Source organism: Heterocephalus glaber, unplaced genomic scaffold, assembly GCF_053883595.1.
Source record: "Heterocephalus glaber isolate CG9 unplaced genomic scaffold, H.glaber_assembly_v1.0 deba00001481, whole genome shotgun sequence".
NCBI classification, from domain to species: Eukaryota; Metazoa; Chordata; class Mammalia; order Rodentia; family Bathyergidae; genus Heterocephalus; species Heterocephalus glaber.
Window position 1 is genome coordinate 52,138,769 of NW_028258317.1, and position 17,042 is coordinate 52,155,810.

At 39.0% G+C, this 17,042-nt stretch overlaps 1 protein-coding gene across 2 annotated transcripts in view; it reads left to right on the top strand.

The window, feature by feature from the left end:
- Entrep1 (endosomal transmembrane epsin interactor 1) overlaps positions 1-17,042 on the top strand; it is a 79,945-nt gene that overhangs the window by 28,714 nt on the left and 34,189 nt on the right. The window lies entirely within an intron of this gene.

Sequence of the window (17,042 nt, forward strand, 5' to 3'; positions counted from 1 at the left end):
ACTTGTGTAAAATACACTTTTTATACTTTTTTAAACATCTAGTAATTGAGAGGTACATACTTAAATATTTAGGAAAAAATAATGCCTTGGGTTTGCTTCAAAATGATTTGGGAGTGAGGGAATGAATAGAGTTATTACTGCTATAAAACTAGCTGTGGGAGGGTTGGGATGTAGCTCAGTGGTAGAGCAGCTGCCTGTGGAATGTGAGAGGCCTTGGGTTCAATCCCCAGCACTGCCGAAAAAAATGACCTATGAGTTGGTAATTGTTGAACCTGAGCCCTTTTCCTTTTATATATAGTTTTATAAAAGTTGTATATATGATGCTTCATTTCTAAAAAGATAAGAAAAAATAAGATTCAAGCTTTCACCCACAGATTAGCAAACGTTTAAAAATCTGATAGTTCGAGGTCAGAATATGGCAAGAATATGGAGAAGTGGGAACTCTTATACACAAATGATAGGAGGACCAATTGGCTCAACTAATTTGGAAGTGACTTTGCCATCTTCTAGTAAAATTGAAGATTTGTATTCTTTACTGCCTCACTGTTCCCCATCTAGGTTAAATCCTACAAAATCTCCCACTCCCCTGTACTGGGAATTGAACCTAGAGCCTTTTAGGGGATGAGTTACATCTCCAGGTCTTTTTACTTTTTTATTCTGAGACAGGGCTCATTAAGTTGCTAAATTGCCCAGGGTGGGCTCCAACTTGAGATCCTCCTGCATCAGCCTCTCAGAGCACTGGGATATAGGCCTCAGGTGTGTACCTCCCACACCTGGCTGAAAAATCTTTCTCATGGAAACATGTGCAAAACAGTTCATAGTCTCATTGGATTTTTTTCCTTTACATTTTTTTCTTTTTTTATGGTACTGAGAATTGACTCATGGACTACTGAGCTACATCCTCAGCCCCTCCCCCACTTTTCCCCCCAAATTTGAGAGATGGTCTTGTTAATTTGTCCATGTTGGCTTCAAGCATGTGATCCTCCTGCCTCAGCCTCCCCAGTAACTGGAATGACAGATGTACACCACCATGTCTGGCTGGCTCTTTGGTTTTATTTGTTTGTTTTTTGAGACAAGGTCTCATTATGTAGTTCACGCTGGCTTTGAAGTCACTATGTAGCCCAGGCTGGCCTTGAACTCAAAGTGATCCTTCTGCCTCAGCCTCCCAAGTGCTGAGATCACGGATGTGCACTACCATGCCCAACCAGGCTTCTTGTTTTTAATAGCAAAAAAACCTGGAAACAACCAAGTACTCATTTGTAGAAGAATGTGTAATTAAATAGTGGCATATTTACACGAGAGGAAGGAATTAACTGGTGTGACATGCATCAATGTGTCTAAATCTCACAAACAAATCCACAGAATACAAACATTATAATGATGTTTATATAAAATAAAACCATGTAAAATTAAACAACATGTTGGCAAGGCTGCAAAAATGCAGTAACTGTCTACAGAAAAGGTAGGGATGATTAAGTTCAGAATTCAGAATAGTGATTACTTCTGGTGGGGGAAGTAAAAAAGGACTGGAATTCAGGGGACAAAGAAGCACCTTAGGGATGATTTTTTTAATGTACTGGGCATTGAACCCAGGGCCTTTGCAGCTGAGCTACCTCCTCAGCTCCCTTTTTTTTTTTTAAATTTGCTTTTCTTTTTGAGACAGAGTCTTGCTAAGTTGCCAAGTTGCCAAGTTGCCCGGGCTGGGCTTGAACTTGTGAGCCTCTTCCCTCCACCTCTCCGAGTGCTGGGATTACAGATGTTTGCACTACCCCTCCCAGATCTTAGTCAGAACTTTTTTTTTTTTATTTCTTGAGATAGGGTCTTGCTATGTAGCCCAATATGTGTACCCCAACTTGCAGCAATCCTCTGGCCTCAGCCTGCCCAGTGCTGGCATTACAGGTGTGTATCACCACATCAGGCATGATCTGTAATTAATTTGTTTTTTCAGTAAAGAGGGCATGTGATGGGGAAAGTGAGAAAAGAGGCATAAAAGTACACATAGAGAGAATCAAATTCAGTTAACAACAAACTTACTGAGTACAGAGCAGGACACCTGGCTGTCCTACAGGGAACAGAGTCTTCTCCCAGAAGAAAAATGCTGATTCCTCTCAGTCCAATGGTGAAGACAGCTCCAGTGAAAAGCCCTGGCTCTGTGGGACCTGTGATGTGCCCCTGGGTTGGCAAGGCTCAGTGGGGTTCTGCACCAGGTGAAGGGGCTGCACCCTGAGCTCTGTTTCCTTCTCTTCTCCCCAACTGCTCCCTCCCCTTTCCATTACATTTAGAATTACTTGTAGGTTTGCATTGTTTTCTTTAAAAAATTTTTAGTACTAGGGTTCAAACCCAGGGCCTCATGCATGCTAAGCATGCACTGTACCACTGGGCTTCTCCCCCAGCTCTGCTCTTGCATCTTCAGTGCCACTCATGCAATAAATAAAATACAGTGCAATATCGAATGCACCTCTACCTAGCTTTTGGAAGCAAGTCCATGTCTCTGCGAAAGAGAACAGCAGTAGTGTGAGCGTCAAGGACTCAATACCTGTTGCTTTCTCCTGACAGCTGTTCTGGGGCTTCCCCAGACAGCTGGAAGAGTATCCATGCTGAACCTGCAATTTAAGCTTCTGGCTCATCACTGGGAGGAAGGCCCATCTCCACCACTGCCCCATTCTGGGGAAGAAGGCAGATGTGGACTAGGCTTCCTGTCCATTTAGGCAGCAGGCCAAACATTCCTGCTCCTTCTTCTGTCTCCATATTCTGGCTTTCTCCTGCTCTTCCTGGAGAAGTCCCCAGCATCCCTGGGGCCTTCCTGGGGAACCAATAGTAATGGAGGAGGTCTGGGCAGTCTGATCATGTACAAAGCACTGCAGACACTTTCTCCTGAAGGCTCCTGTCACCTCTCCTGGAATCCAATGCCCTGTATGAGGTATTTCCAGCTTGACCCCAACCTTCTGGGTCCCATGACCACACAAGAAGTTTCAGCTGAGTGCCTGCAGATCTGAAAGAGACCCGACAGAATCACAAGGCTTGTCTTTCACCCCAAACCCCACATCTCTGTTTTTCCCCAACAGGCTGCCACCTCTTCTGCCTTTTATTTAGTATATTTTCTTCCAAATGTAAAAATAAAATGCCCTGCCCTGGGAAAAGAAGACGCAAAAACAAAAAAACCTAGGAGGTCTAGAACTTTAGATATATGGAATCACAAAACTTGTGCATTTTTGTGTCTGGCTTCTTTTCTCTCTGTCCTTTTGGATTTCTCCATTTAAAATTTTCATTTTACTGCCATTTTAGTGGTTTTTCAGCAATTAGTAAACCAAAATGCTTACTCCCAATTCACCAGTTTAAATGTAATCAGTTTTTCACTTGTGTCTTCCCCCAGTTGCTGGAACTGTTTATTTATTTAAGAACACATAAGTAAGTTTAAGTCACATCTTGAGCTTGCAGCAGTAAGGAACAAGACAAAATCCTCAGGCAGTAGCAAAAGGTCAGCTTATTTAGAGAATACAGTCTTGTGTCAAAAAAGACACTGAACAATACCAAGCTGTGACTTACTCAATCATACTGTGCACAGGGGTTATGAAGAACTTGCATTTGGCATGTATGAATAGGCAAAAGGGAGGTGATGTTGCTTCTTGATAGCCTCAGGCTCCCCAATGGTCTCTCATTGGGTCACTTAAAGTTGAAACCTATAATTAACTGGGAGCACAATGGAAGAAATCAGAGTTGAGGTGAGTTTCAAATACTGAATTGAAAAATAAGCAGGCATTAGTGGCTCATGCTTGTAATCCCAGCACTCTGAGAAGCTAAGGCAGGAGAATTGCAAGTTTGAGCCCAGCAAGTGGCCTTGAAGAGCAAGGAATATAGCCCCATGAGATTGTAAACTTTTACTATTATTATGTGATTTTTTTTAGCACTATTTCTCGTGACTTGATTTTTCTCAGAACGCACTGTGTAGGGTGACAGCAGAACACCGTGTAAGGGAGGGCACAGCATGGTGACAACTCCACCTCTTGTACCTGCCACACACAGTTGCATTGAAACCTGCATGTGTCAGATGTTACAGGTATTTGTGTCTGATGTTATAGGTAATTGTGTCACTGGCCAGTAAAACTCAGCAGGATTTCAATCTACCTACATGTGTGTGGGCCTGTGAAGGCAGGAATTGTTATTAAGCAGATGTATAAGTTTTTTTAATTATTAAAATTAGACTTGTGTGATTTTGTAAAAGAATATGTTAAAATAGTTTTGCGATATATAAAATACGTGGCCCAAGACAATTCCTTTTCACTCTGTGTGGCCCAGGCAAGTCACAGTGTTGGATGCCTATGGCTTACGTTGCTGGCCCCACACGAGATCTATTGCTGTTCAGATCTGGGCTGTGCATTTTACCCCTAAAGTTCCCAGCCCTATTCCGTCCCTCACTCTCTGGCTACCACCATGTCTCATGGTCTAAAATACAAGTTCTAGAAAGACATTTCTCTGTCATCCTGGGCTTTGCCATAACTTGACAGTAAATCCCAAGGGTGCCCTGGCCTCAGTGGAATTCAGGAGCTGTAACCTGTGCTCGTGTTCCTAGGCAGGGGATGACTCATTTGAGGTAAGGAACTGGGTTTTTTTGGGGGGGTGGGTACTGGGGATCGAACTCCAGACCTTGCGCTTTTGAGGCAGGTGGCGGAACCACTGAGTTAAGTCCCGGCCCCAGGAACTGGGTTTTAAAGGTCATAAGAAATTAAGGTGAAATATAAAACTTTGTCCAGAAGTTGTATCAGTCAGGCTCCCCACGGGAAACAGCACAAGGAAGTTACAATTTGACATGAGGTCAGTAAAGGGACAGTTCTCAGAGTGCGTGCAGGATGTGGGGATGGCGAGCTATTTACTCTGCTCAGGTCTGGAGGGCGGAGAGGACCAGGTGGCCAGAATCTGGAAGTCAGAGTCAGTGCAGAGGACCCCTTCGAGGGCCTGTGGCTTCCACTGAGGGCCAGAGTGGCCCTAGGTGGTGGAGAAGCAAGCAGGAGCACAACAGTTGCGGCCCCTCTCAGCTCCCTCCTTCTAGGCTTCTGCCAGGGCTGCCCTGGGCTGGACAGAGGAGCCCCGGTGTGCATTGGCACAGTCAGCCCCCCACAGGGCCTTCAGGGTGCTCTGGGAGGTGAGTGGCTGGGGCCTGGCAGGCAGGGAACATCCTGCACACAAGGGTGTGCCGCACATTGTGAGAGGAGGGCCTCAGAAACCATCCTTTTTGGAGATGTTTTGAAAACAGCACACCTGCAGGTGACTCTTAAAATTTTAGTGCCCTTTCTGGTCACCTTAAATTTGGGTGAATCACAAGCAAAAGAATGAAATGCTGCTGCCGGACTTACTGAGATTCGTTGTGTGGAATTCACTTTACAATAAATGACAAGTTACTCCTTCCCCAGGAAAAGAGGCAGTGGTGCTTGTTAATAATAAAACTGTTCATGCAGTATTTTGTCGTTTACCGAGGACTTCTCATAGTGATCTTTTGAAGGAGGTAAAAAGACGATCCCATTGAACAGACAAAAAAAAAAAATGAGTCTCACAGATGTTTTCCCTAGGGCCTCACAGCAAATAAGCAGGAATGCCTGAATTTAAACCAGGTCTCCGGGTTCCACATTCCAGGCGCTGCCCACAAAGAGAGACCTAAGGAACTTGAAATGATTTTCTAAAAGGCAAGAATTATACCAAATGTAATAGAAGAAAAACTTTCCTTTCCCAGTCTTGTTGAGTGGGTTTTGTGACTGTGACATTTGTCACTTGCAGTTGATGTTTTCCTGTCTTCTCTTGGAGGGGACAGCCCCTGGTGAATGTGGGAGGGGACATGAGGGCCTTGGAAATCATAGCATCATAACAAGGGTAAAGCCAGAGTAGTCTGTGCTGAAAGACCCTGTAAATCCCATATGTGTCCTTGATGACGGATTTATGTCCCAGGACCTAACCTGGCCTCTGAAAGAAGTGTCTTTATAGCTCCAGGTCTGATATTTGCCACAGTGGTCTATGCTGGAATAATTCGTGACTATTTGGTTGAAAAGTTTTATTCTAATTTTCTTTTTTATGGGTCCATGTTTGCAATAATTAATGGTTACATTTACTGTGAGGAGTTGGTACATGTACATGACACATCTTAATTCCTTTTTATCCCCTTCCCCACACCTCCTTCCCCTTCCCTCTTTCTCAAGGACACCTTCTTATATATCCATATATCTACATATGCATCTCTCTATGTATATAGATATATATATATATCTATATATAGTACATGTTCATAGTACATAATGATCACAGTCATCGTAGAGACTTAGTACATGTGTACAACACATCACAATTCTCTCTTCTTTAAAATCTTATTTCTCTCTCCTCCCTCCCTCTCCCTGTGTCTCTTGGTTCCCTTCCCATATGCTAAAGCTCTAATTGGCTATTTCCTATTATCTAGCTTTTAGTTTGCTCTTTATTTATATTTTGGGTTTCTCATGCAAGAGAAACCATGTGATAATTAAGCTTATGTGTCTGATTTATTTCATTTAACATCATCTCAAGATGCATCCATTTTACTACAAATGACTCAAGTTCATCCTTCTTTATGGCAGAGTAATACTCTATTGCATATAAATACCACATTTTCATTATCCATTCATCCTTTCATAGACATACTGACCACTTCCAAGATTTAGCTATTGTGAATTGTGCTGCTGTAAACAAAGGTAAACATGTATTACTGTAATATGATGTCTTTAACTCTTTTGGGAAGATATCTAAAAGAATAGCTGGGTTAAATGCAATTTCTATTTTTAGTCTTTTGAGGAATCTCCATACTGATTTCCGTAGTGGTAGTACTAGTTTAGATTTCCACTATAATGAAGTGTTCCTTTTTCTCCACAGCCTCACCAGCATTTGTTATTGGTTGATTTCCTGATGATGGTCATTCTTTCTAGAGGAAGATGGAAACTCAGTGTTGTTTTAATTTGTATATCTCTAATGGCCAGAGATGTTGAACATTTTTTCATGTATTTCATTTTACTTCTTCTGAGAAGTATCTGTTTATTTCGGATGCCCTTTTTGGATTGGGTCTTAAAATTTGGGGAGTCTTAACTTTTTTGAGTTCTTTATATAGTCTCGATATTAGTTCTTTGTCTGAAAAGAGGGTGGCAAGTTGTTTTTTTTTTCCCATTCTGTAGGTTGTGTCTTCACTCTGTTGGTTGTTTCCTTTGCTGTGCAGAAGCTTTTTAATTTGACGTGATCCCATTTGCTGATTCTTGGTATTATTTCTTAGCAGCTGGGTTTCTGTTAAGAAAGTCCTTGCTTATACCTTTAAAGAGTTACCTATTTTACCTTCCAGCAGATGGTTTCTGTTTTAATACTTAGATATTTAATCCACTTTGATTTTAGTTTATTAAATGGTGAGATATAAGGGAAGGGTCTAAGTTCAATCTTCTGCATGTGGATAGCTAGTTTTCCTAGCACTATTTGTTAAAGAGAGTGTCTTTATCCTCGAGCAAAAGTTTTCGGCCTTTGTCAAAGATCAGTAGCTGAGTATTCCTGCAGTTGTTTTTGCATCTGCTATTTTGTTCCATTGGGCCACAAGTCTGTTTTTTGGCCCATACCATGGTGCTTTTATCACTACAAATTTGTAGTATAATTTCAAATATGGGATTATGATGCCTCCTACCTTGCTCTTATATGTCTCTTCTGGTTCCATATGAATTTTAGGATTGTTTTTGCTAGTTCTGTGAGGAATGCTGTTGGTATTTTGACTGGGATTGCATTAAATCTGTATAACAACTGTAGAAATATGGCTATTTTCAACTATATTCATTCTGTGTATCCAAGAACAAGAGACATCTTTCCATTTCCTGATGTCCTCTTTAATCTTCCTTTTCAGAGCACTGCAGTTTTCATTGTAGAGGTCTTTCACATCTTTGGTTAGGTTAATTCCTAAGTATTTATTTTTCTTGATGCTACTGTGAAAAGTATTATTTCCCTAATTTCTTTCTCAGTGAGTTTATTACTGGTGTACAGGAACACTGTTGATTTTTGTTTGTTGACTTTGTATCTTGCTATGCTACTGAATTTGGTTATTAATTCTAGAAGTCTTATGATGGAGTTTTTTGGACCTTCTATGTAGAAGGACCTTCTCTGTCATCTGTGAGTAATGATAATTTAACTTCTTCCTTTCCTACATGTATCCTTTTTATTTCTTTCTCTTGACTAATTGCTCTGGCAAATACTTCCAGAACTATATTGAACAGGAGTGGTGATAAGCAGACATCCTTGTCTTGGTCCTGATTTTAGAGGGAACATTTTTAGCTTCTCTACTTTTAATATGATGTTGGCAGTAGGTTTGTCATGAATGGTTTTTTATTGGATTGAGAGAAGGCCCTTCAGTACCTATATTCTTCAGTGATTTTATCATGAAAGAATGTTAGATTTTGTTAGATTTTCTTGATGGTATTGTAAAGGTATTGCTTCCCTAATTTCTTTCTCAATGAGTTTATTATTGGTGTACAGGAACACTATTGATTTTTGTTTGTTGACTTGTTTGTTGACTTTGTTGACATGCTACCAAATTTGATTATTAATTTTGTCCTTGTTTCTGTTTATGTGTTGTATTACATTTATTGATTTGTATATGTTAAACCATCCCTGTATCCCTGGAATAAATCCTACTTGGTCATGATGTATGCTCTCTTTGATGATTTGTTGCATTCTGTTTGCCAGTATTTCATTGGGGAGTTTTGTGTCTATGTTCATGAAAAAGATTGGCCTGTTCCCTTTTTTAGTTGGGTCATTTTCTGGTTTTGGAAACAGAGTAATGCTTGCTTCCATGACTTTGGGAGTACTCCTTCCCTTTCAATTTCATTAAAAAGTTTGGGAAGTATTGACATTACATCTTTTTTAAAGTTTTTGCAGAATTTGGCAGTGAATCCATCAGGACTGGGACTTTTTTTAGTTTTTTTAATTACTTCTTAAATTTCATTATCTGATATTGGATCATTCAGAATTTTTGTATCTTAGTTCAGCTTTGGTAGTTCATATGTATCTAGGAATGTATACATTTCTTTCAAATTCAATTTATTAGAGTACAGGTCTTCAAAGTAGTTACCAATGATCTCGATTTTGGCACAATCGGTTGTGATTTAGCTTTTTTCATTTATAATTGCATTGATTTGAATCAATTTTTTTTGAAATTGTCTAGCGGTTTGTCAGTATTGTTTATTCTTTCAAAGAACCACTTTTTGGTTCTTTGATTCTTTGTATTTTTTTGGTCTCAATTTTATTAATTTCTGCTCAGAAATTAATTATAATTTCCTTTCTTGTACGAGGTTTGGATTCAGATTGTTCTTGTTTTTCTAGAACTTTGAGGTCCATCATTAATATTATTTTTTTAACCCTGTTTTTCTGATATGGATATTCACAGCTATAAATTTCCCTCTTAGGGCTGCTTTCATTGTGTCACATAGGTTCCAGTATATTATATTGGCATTAGCACTTGATTTTAAGAACTTCCTTGATTCCGTCTATGATTCATTGATTACTCAAGAGGATATTAATTCTCATATGTTTACATAGTTTCTGTGATTTCTTTTGCCATTGGTTTCTAGTTTCATTGCACTATAATCTGATAATATGCATGTTATAATTTCAGTTCTTTTGCATTTACATAGGTATGCTTTATAGGGTCATGGGATCTATTCTGGAGAATGTCCCATGTGCTACTGAGAAAATGTGTATTCCATTGTTGAGTGGAATACTCTGTAGATATCTATTAAGTCCATTTGTTCAAAGGTTTGGTTCAACTCTGATATTTCTTTACTGATCTTTTTTGTTTGGTTTCAGCCTATGAATTTTTCTTTCAGTTAAGTGTGTTTCTTGTACGCAGCATATTCTTTCTTTTGGTACCGGGGATCGAACTTGGGACCTTACACTTTCGAGGCAGGTAGCAGAACCACTGAGCTAAATCCCTGGCCCATATGCAGCATATTGTTGGATCTTGTTTCTTGATCCATTCTGTTAATATGTTTCTTTTGATTGGTGAATTGAGATAATTTACATTGATGGTTATAACTAATATATATTGACTTATCTTTGTCATATTCTTTTCCTGTTGTTGGTTCCCTTCTTTCCCTTGTGTGTAATTGCTTGCCTTGCCTGGTGGATTCATTCTATTGCAGTTTTTGAAATTGTTGTCTTCTTCTAGAGTATCCTTCAGAACTTTTTGGAGTGCTAGTTTGGTGGATATGAATTTCTTCAGGTGGTATCATGGAAGTATCTTATTTCTCCATCAATTTTTTTTAAGAGTAGGAAAAATTTATTGGGAGAAAGAAAGCTTCTGCCCAAGAGAGACAGAAGGGGGACTGGAAAGTGGGTTGCCCACCTGTCCCACTTTTCAAAGATGTTTTATACAGCAAAGCCATGTTCTCCATCAATTTTAAAAAATAATTTTTGAAAAATTGATTTTTGAAAAAATAATTTTTGTGGAGTACATCAATCTGGTTTGGAGGTTATTTTTGTTTTTTAGGGCTTGAAATACTTCCCTCCAACCTCTCTTTGACTTAAGGCTTTGAGTTGAGAAGTCTGCTGTGATTCTGGTGGGTTTCCTTAATAGGTGATTTGTTTCTTTTCTCTAACAGTTTCAGTATTCTGTTCTTGTGTGGAATTTCTGGAATCTTGACCATTATATGCCTTTGTGTAGTTTTTTGTTGTTGTTTTTGTTGTTTTCAGTACCAGGGATTCAACTCAAGACCTTGTGGTTGCCAGGTAGGCATGGTGCCACTAAGCTACATCCCTGGCCCCTTTGTGTAGTTTTTTTCTTATTGTAACTATTTGGAGTTCTGTGTGCTGCCCTTATCTGTACCTCAAATTCTTTTTCCATGCTTGAGAAGTTTTCTATTACTTCTGTGAAAAGATTTTTATGTTCTTTGTGCTATCTTCTAATTGTTCTTTGATTCCAGTTAATCTTATGTTGGTCTTCTTTGCTTTGCTTAGCACCTATTTGACTGATTTTTCATGATCCCTTGCTATTTGAAAGAAGTGTTTCATTCAGTGATCACCAACCACAACCCTGTCTTCTAGATCTGATATTCTACGTTCATATTGGTTGACTCTGCTGCATATACTTTCAGAAGGATTTTTAATCTCCTGAATTTCCATTTGAGTCTGTTTTATGGACTCAGTTCTTTTCTATAATGAGCAGATGTGGTATCCATGTCTTTCCTAAGCACCTCTGTTTTTTTTCCATATGTATCTGGTCTAGATTCGATAATAATTTCCTTTATTATGATCATCAGCTCTTTAATTATTTGTTTGGTTTTTGCCAAGAGACTTATTGATCTCTTTTGTTAACTTCCACTGCCATCATTTCATAAAATTCAGCTGGGTGAGCTTTTGATTTTTCTAACCTCAGTGGCCCCTTGTTTTGCCTTGGGTGAGTTGGGAGTTATGGGTTGCATCTTGCTTCCGTGTTTTCTCATTTTCTATTTTTTTTTGTTCATTATTTTTCTGCATTGAGGCTTATAGATTGTTTATGGTAGGTAGTTTTATTACTAGTATCAAGACTTCCTTAGGAAATGACTACTTTTCAGAGCTGTTTTCTTGGCCTAAGTGACTTTTGGCTTTTGATTCTGTCTGAAGATCCTGCCTCTTTAATTTATTAGGGATGAAAAGGATTACTGCCTGTTTGGCCTAGCACTCAGTTCTTTGGTATTGGATTATAATATTATTTATGATGCCCAGACAATCTAGGTATTGGTGTACAAGGAAGATCGATAGATCATAACAACTATGTCACCTTGACTAAAGTAGTATAATCAGTAGTAACAAAACCATCAAGCACAGACTAGAAAATGACAAACTGTGATAACCATTAATTTGTCAACTTTAACCATAGTCACAAGATTTATAATTATAGAACAAAAATCTAAGAAAAATCAGAAAATTATGTACAGAAAATATCCACTCAATAGAGCTATTTTACCCTAAGGCATGAAAATTTAAAAGGGATCAGAGGAAAAAATAGAGAAATAAAAGAAAAGAAAAAGATTAGAGCTGGGGATTTAGCTCAGTGGTGCCGCTGCCTGCCTCACAAGCACAAGGTCCTGAGTTCAATCCCTGGTACAAAAAAAAAAAAGAGATTAGAAGCAAGGCTAAAGGACAAAGAAGATTACCAAAGTCTAGGGAAAGTGATGAAGAACACAGGAGGGAAAGAAGGAAGAAACAAAAACAAGACTGAAAAAAACTAAAAACAAGATTCATACTCATGAAAAACAAAAACAATTGAAAAAATAATAAAAAAGCCCACAAAGGATGGAAAAGAAAATTTCTCTGTGATTTTAAGCCTGTGGTTATCTTCTGGAGTCTCCAGTTTTGTGGTAGTGTCCAATTCAGTGCATGACTGCTCTTGCTGGTAGACTAAGGAGGGCTGTCAGAGCCCAGATCTATGCTAGATAATACCAGCAAGCCCGATGTAGGATTAGGGTGGGGTGCGGGATAAACCCAGAAAAACTACAGTAGGATTATGGTGGGATGCCAGTTCTGGGAGTTTCAAATCCACAGAAGTTCAGGTTGATCCTGGCCTTAGGTTATGGAGCTGAGGCCTGAGTTGTTTAGTTTATAACCCTCTAAGTGTCTTTTGGTGGCCTTACTGTGGTTTCCTGACCCTGGACATCTCCTGTGGTTGTCCCTCACCCAGTCACTGTGGGGTTTTAACACTGGGAGCCCTGAGATGAAGCCAACCTACAGCTGCTCTGAGTCCCAGGTTCAGTTGGCCCCTTCCTAAAATGGTGTCTGACTAAGCACTCTCTCCAGGGGACATTGCAGTAGCTTGAACTGGAGTCACTGACCAACTGTTGTAGCACATAGTATCCACTGCTCTGATCCACTGTTGTGTTTCTCCCTTGGGGGCCACTGGAGTCACCTGCTTTCACTGTGTCTCTGTAGATTTGATCATCCTTTTCCATGCCACAATCTAGGAGCTGGGGAGAAAGTGCAGATTGGCCCATTCATTTTTCTGTGTTGTAGTCTATCTCTTAACTTTTTCTGTGGGTTCCAATTTTCCCTTCAGATCCTTCCTGTGTCCTGAGGATCCACCTCCCTCCTTATTTTCTTTTCCAAGTTGTTATTTGCCAATGACTGGATTGCAAATCTTGGAGAGATTGCTTTGTTGCTGTTTACCACTCTGCCATCTTCCCAGAAGTCCCCTCTCACATCGAAAGTTATTACTGGGACCAGTGATTTAGCTCAGTGGCACCACACCTGCCTCGCAAGCACAAGGTCCTGAGTTCAATCCCTGGTACCAAAAAAGACCAAGTTATTACTGAAAGGTATTGATTAATTCTTGTCATTGCATTATTTTCCTGTTGTTGCTTTCCATAATATATTTCCTTCATCTTAACTTTCACCTGCCAGGTGTATTCATTGTATTTGGGTTATTGGCATTGTTGGCTTCATTGTCTCTTTCTAGGATATCCTTGAGAATTTTATTTTGTATTGCCACTTTGGTGGTCATGAATTTCTTGAGTTGCTCTTATATCTTTATCAATTTTGAAGGAAAGTTTTGCAGGATATGTAAGTCAGGGTTGGACGTTGTTGTCTTTTAGGGCTTCAGACACTTCACTTCAAGCCCTCTTAGGCCTTTAAGGGTTGGGTTGAGAAGTGTGCTGTAATTCTAATGGGTTGATTCATTGCTTTTCTCTAACTCCTTTTAAAATTTTGTTCCTGTGTTGGACTTCTTTTTTTTAAATATTATTTTATTGGTTCATTTTAGGTATACAATATAATGACATTCATCACTGGAAATTTGCACCTTTACATAATCTCTCTTGGTTCTTATTTTTCCCCCTTCCCTTGCCCTACCTTCAACCCCTTTATCCCTCCCTATTTACAAAGACTTTGTTTCCATTTATTCATTTTCTCATATTAATTCCATTCCCTTCTTTCCTTTCCCCTACCCCGCCCACTTCCCCTTTGCCCCTTTTCTTCCTATTTCACATTATCTATTATACCTTTTAGTCCTTATTTACACTTTCAGTTTCTCACACTAGGGAAAAAATTCGGTATTTACACGTGTCCTATTTATTTCACTTGAGAGTATCACCTCAATGTGCATCCATTTAGGTATAAATATCTCTAATTTCTAATTTTTTATGGCTGAGTAGTACTCCATTTTATTAAAAAACCACATTTTCTTGATCCAGTCTCCAGTTGATGGGCAATTGGGCTGCTTCCAAGTTTCAGCTATTACAAATTGTGCTGCTATGAACATGAGTGCACATATATCACTGTGGTATGATTCTTTTAAATCTTTGGGGAAGATATCCAGCAGGGGAATAGCTGGGTCAAACGAGACTTTCAGTCCTAGTTCTTTGAGGTATCTCCATACTAGTTTTCACAGTGGTTGCAGCAGTCTACACTCCTAGCAGCAGTGGAGCAGCGTTCCTCTTTCCCCACAGCCCCACCAGCATTTGTTATTGGTTGAGTTCATGATAGCAGCTGTTCTTTCTGGAGTGAGGTGGAATCTCAGTGTTGTTTTCATTTGCATCTCTCAAATGACCAGTGATGTTGAACATTTTTTCATATGTTTATTTGCTATTTCTACTTCTTTTTCTGGGAAATGTCTGTTCATTTCAGATGCCCATTTTTGGATTGGGTCTTTAAATTTGGAAGGTCTGATTTTTTTAAGTTCTTTATAGATTTGAGATAGTAGGCCTTTGTCTGAAGAAGAGCAGGTGAAGATTTTTTCCCACATTGTAGGTTGTCTCTTCACACTGCTGGTGGTTTCTCTTGCTGTGCAGAAGGCTTTTAATAAGAAGAGATCCCACTTGTTGATTGTTTATGCTAGTTCACGGGCAACTGAGGTTTTGTTCATAAAATCTTTTCCTACACCGATGTCTTCAAGAGTTCTACCTAACCTCTCTTCCAGCCAATTCAGTGTTTCTATTTTAATATTTAGATCTTTAATCCATTTTGATTTTAGTTGAGTGCATGGTGAGAGATATAAGTCTAGTTTTAATCTTTGACAAGTTGAAACCCAATTTTTCCAGCACCATTTATTAAAGAGGCTATCTTTCCTCCAGTGAGGGTGTTTGGCTCCTTTATGGAAGATGAGATGGCTGAGTGTGTCTGGCGTTGTTTCTGCATCTTCTAATCTGTTCCACTGGTCCTCAGGTCTGTTTCTTTGCCAGTACCATGCTGTTTTTATCACAGTAGCTTTGCAGAATAGTTGCAACTTGGGGGTTGTGATACCCCCTGTCATGTTTCTGTTACCTAGAATTGCTTTTGCTATTCAGAGTCACTTGGTTCCAAATGAATTTTTGGACTATTTTCTCAAGGTCCATAAAATATGCTGCTGGGATTTCAATTGGGATTTTATTGAATCTATATAGCAGTTTTGGAAATATGGCCATTTTCACTATGTTGATCCTTCCTACCCAGGAGCAGGGGATGTCTGTCCATTTTCTGATATCAACTTCAATCTGTCTTTTCAGAGTGCTATAGTTTTCAGAGAAGAGGTCTTTGATTTCTTTTGTTAGGTTGATTCCTAGGTATTTCAATTTTTTGGATGCTATTAAGAAAGGAATTGTTTGCACTATTTCTCTCTCAGTGAATTTGTAGTTCGTGTAGAGGAAAGCTATTGATTTTTGTGTGTTGACCTTGTATCCAGCTATTCTACTGAATTTGGTTATTAAGTCTAGAAGACTTTTGATCGAGTTCTTGGGGTCTTTGATATAGAGTATCATGTCATCTGCAAATAATGACAATTTGACTTCTTCATTTCCTATCTTTATTCCTTTTCTTTCTCTTGTCTAATTGCTGTGGCTAATATTTCCAAAACTATATTGAACAGGAATGGTGAGAGTGGACATCCTTGTCTTGTTCCTTATTTTAGTGTGAAAGATTTCAGTTTTTGACCATTTAGTATGATACTGGGTGTTGGTTTTTCGTAGATACCTTTTATCAGATTGAGGTAGAGACTGTCTATTCCAATTTTTGTTTATCATAAATGCGTGTTGGATTTTGTCAAATGCTTTTTCTGCATCTATTGAGATGATCATGTGGTTTTTGTCCCTGGCTCTATTGATGTAGTATATTACTTTGATTGATTTGCATACATTGAACCATCCCTGCATCCCTGGGATAAATCCCACTTGGTCAGGGTGTATGATCTTCTTGATGACCTTCTCCCTTCTATTTGCCGGTACCTTATTAAAGATTTTTGCCTCTATGTTTATTAGTGAGATTGGCCTATAGTTCTCTTTTTCAGTTGTGTCTTTCTCTGCTTTGGGGATCAAGGTGATGCTTGCTTCCAGGAATGAATTTGGGAATATTGCTTTCCTTTCAACTTCATTGAAGAGTTTAAATAGTAGTGGCAGCAGTTCCTCTCTAAATGTGTTGTAGAATTCAGCAGTGAAGCCATCAGGACCTGGGCTTTTCATAGTTGGTAAGTTTTTAATTATGTTTTCAATTTCATTGATTGATATTGGGTTGTTAAGAATTTTTAGGTCTTCTTCATTCAACTTTGGTAATTTATACATATCTAGGAATCTGTCCATCTCTTCTGAGCTTTCCATTTTATTGGCGTATAGATTCTCGAAGTAGGTATTGATGATCCTCTGTATTTCTGCTAGGCCTGTTGTAATTTCACCCTTTTCATTCCTAATTGCATGGATTGGGCCTTTTCTTTCCTTTTTCTGATAAGGCTGGCTAAGGGTTTGTCAATTTTGTTGATTCTTTCAAAGAACCAACTCTTGGCTTCATTAATTTTTTGTATCTTTCTCTTCATCTCCATTGCATTGATTTCTCCTCTAATCTTTATAATTTCCCCCCTTGTATGAGCTTTGGGGTTGTCCTGCTCTTCTTTTTCTAGAAGCTTGAGGTTCAGCATCAGGTTGTTTAATTGAGCTCCCTCTGTTTTCCGAATATGAGTATTCACTGCTATGAATTTCCCTCATAAAACTGCCTTCATTGTGCCCCATAGATTCTGATATGTTGTATTGTCATTGTCATTTAATTGAAGGAACTGTCTGATTTCTTCTTTAATTTCC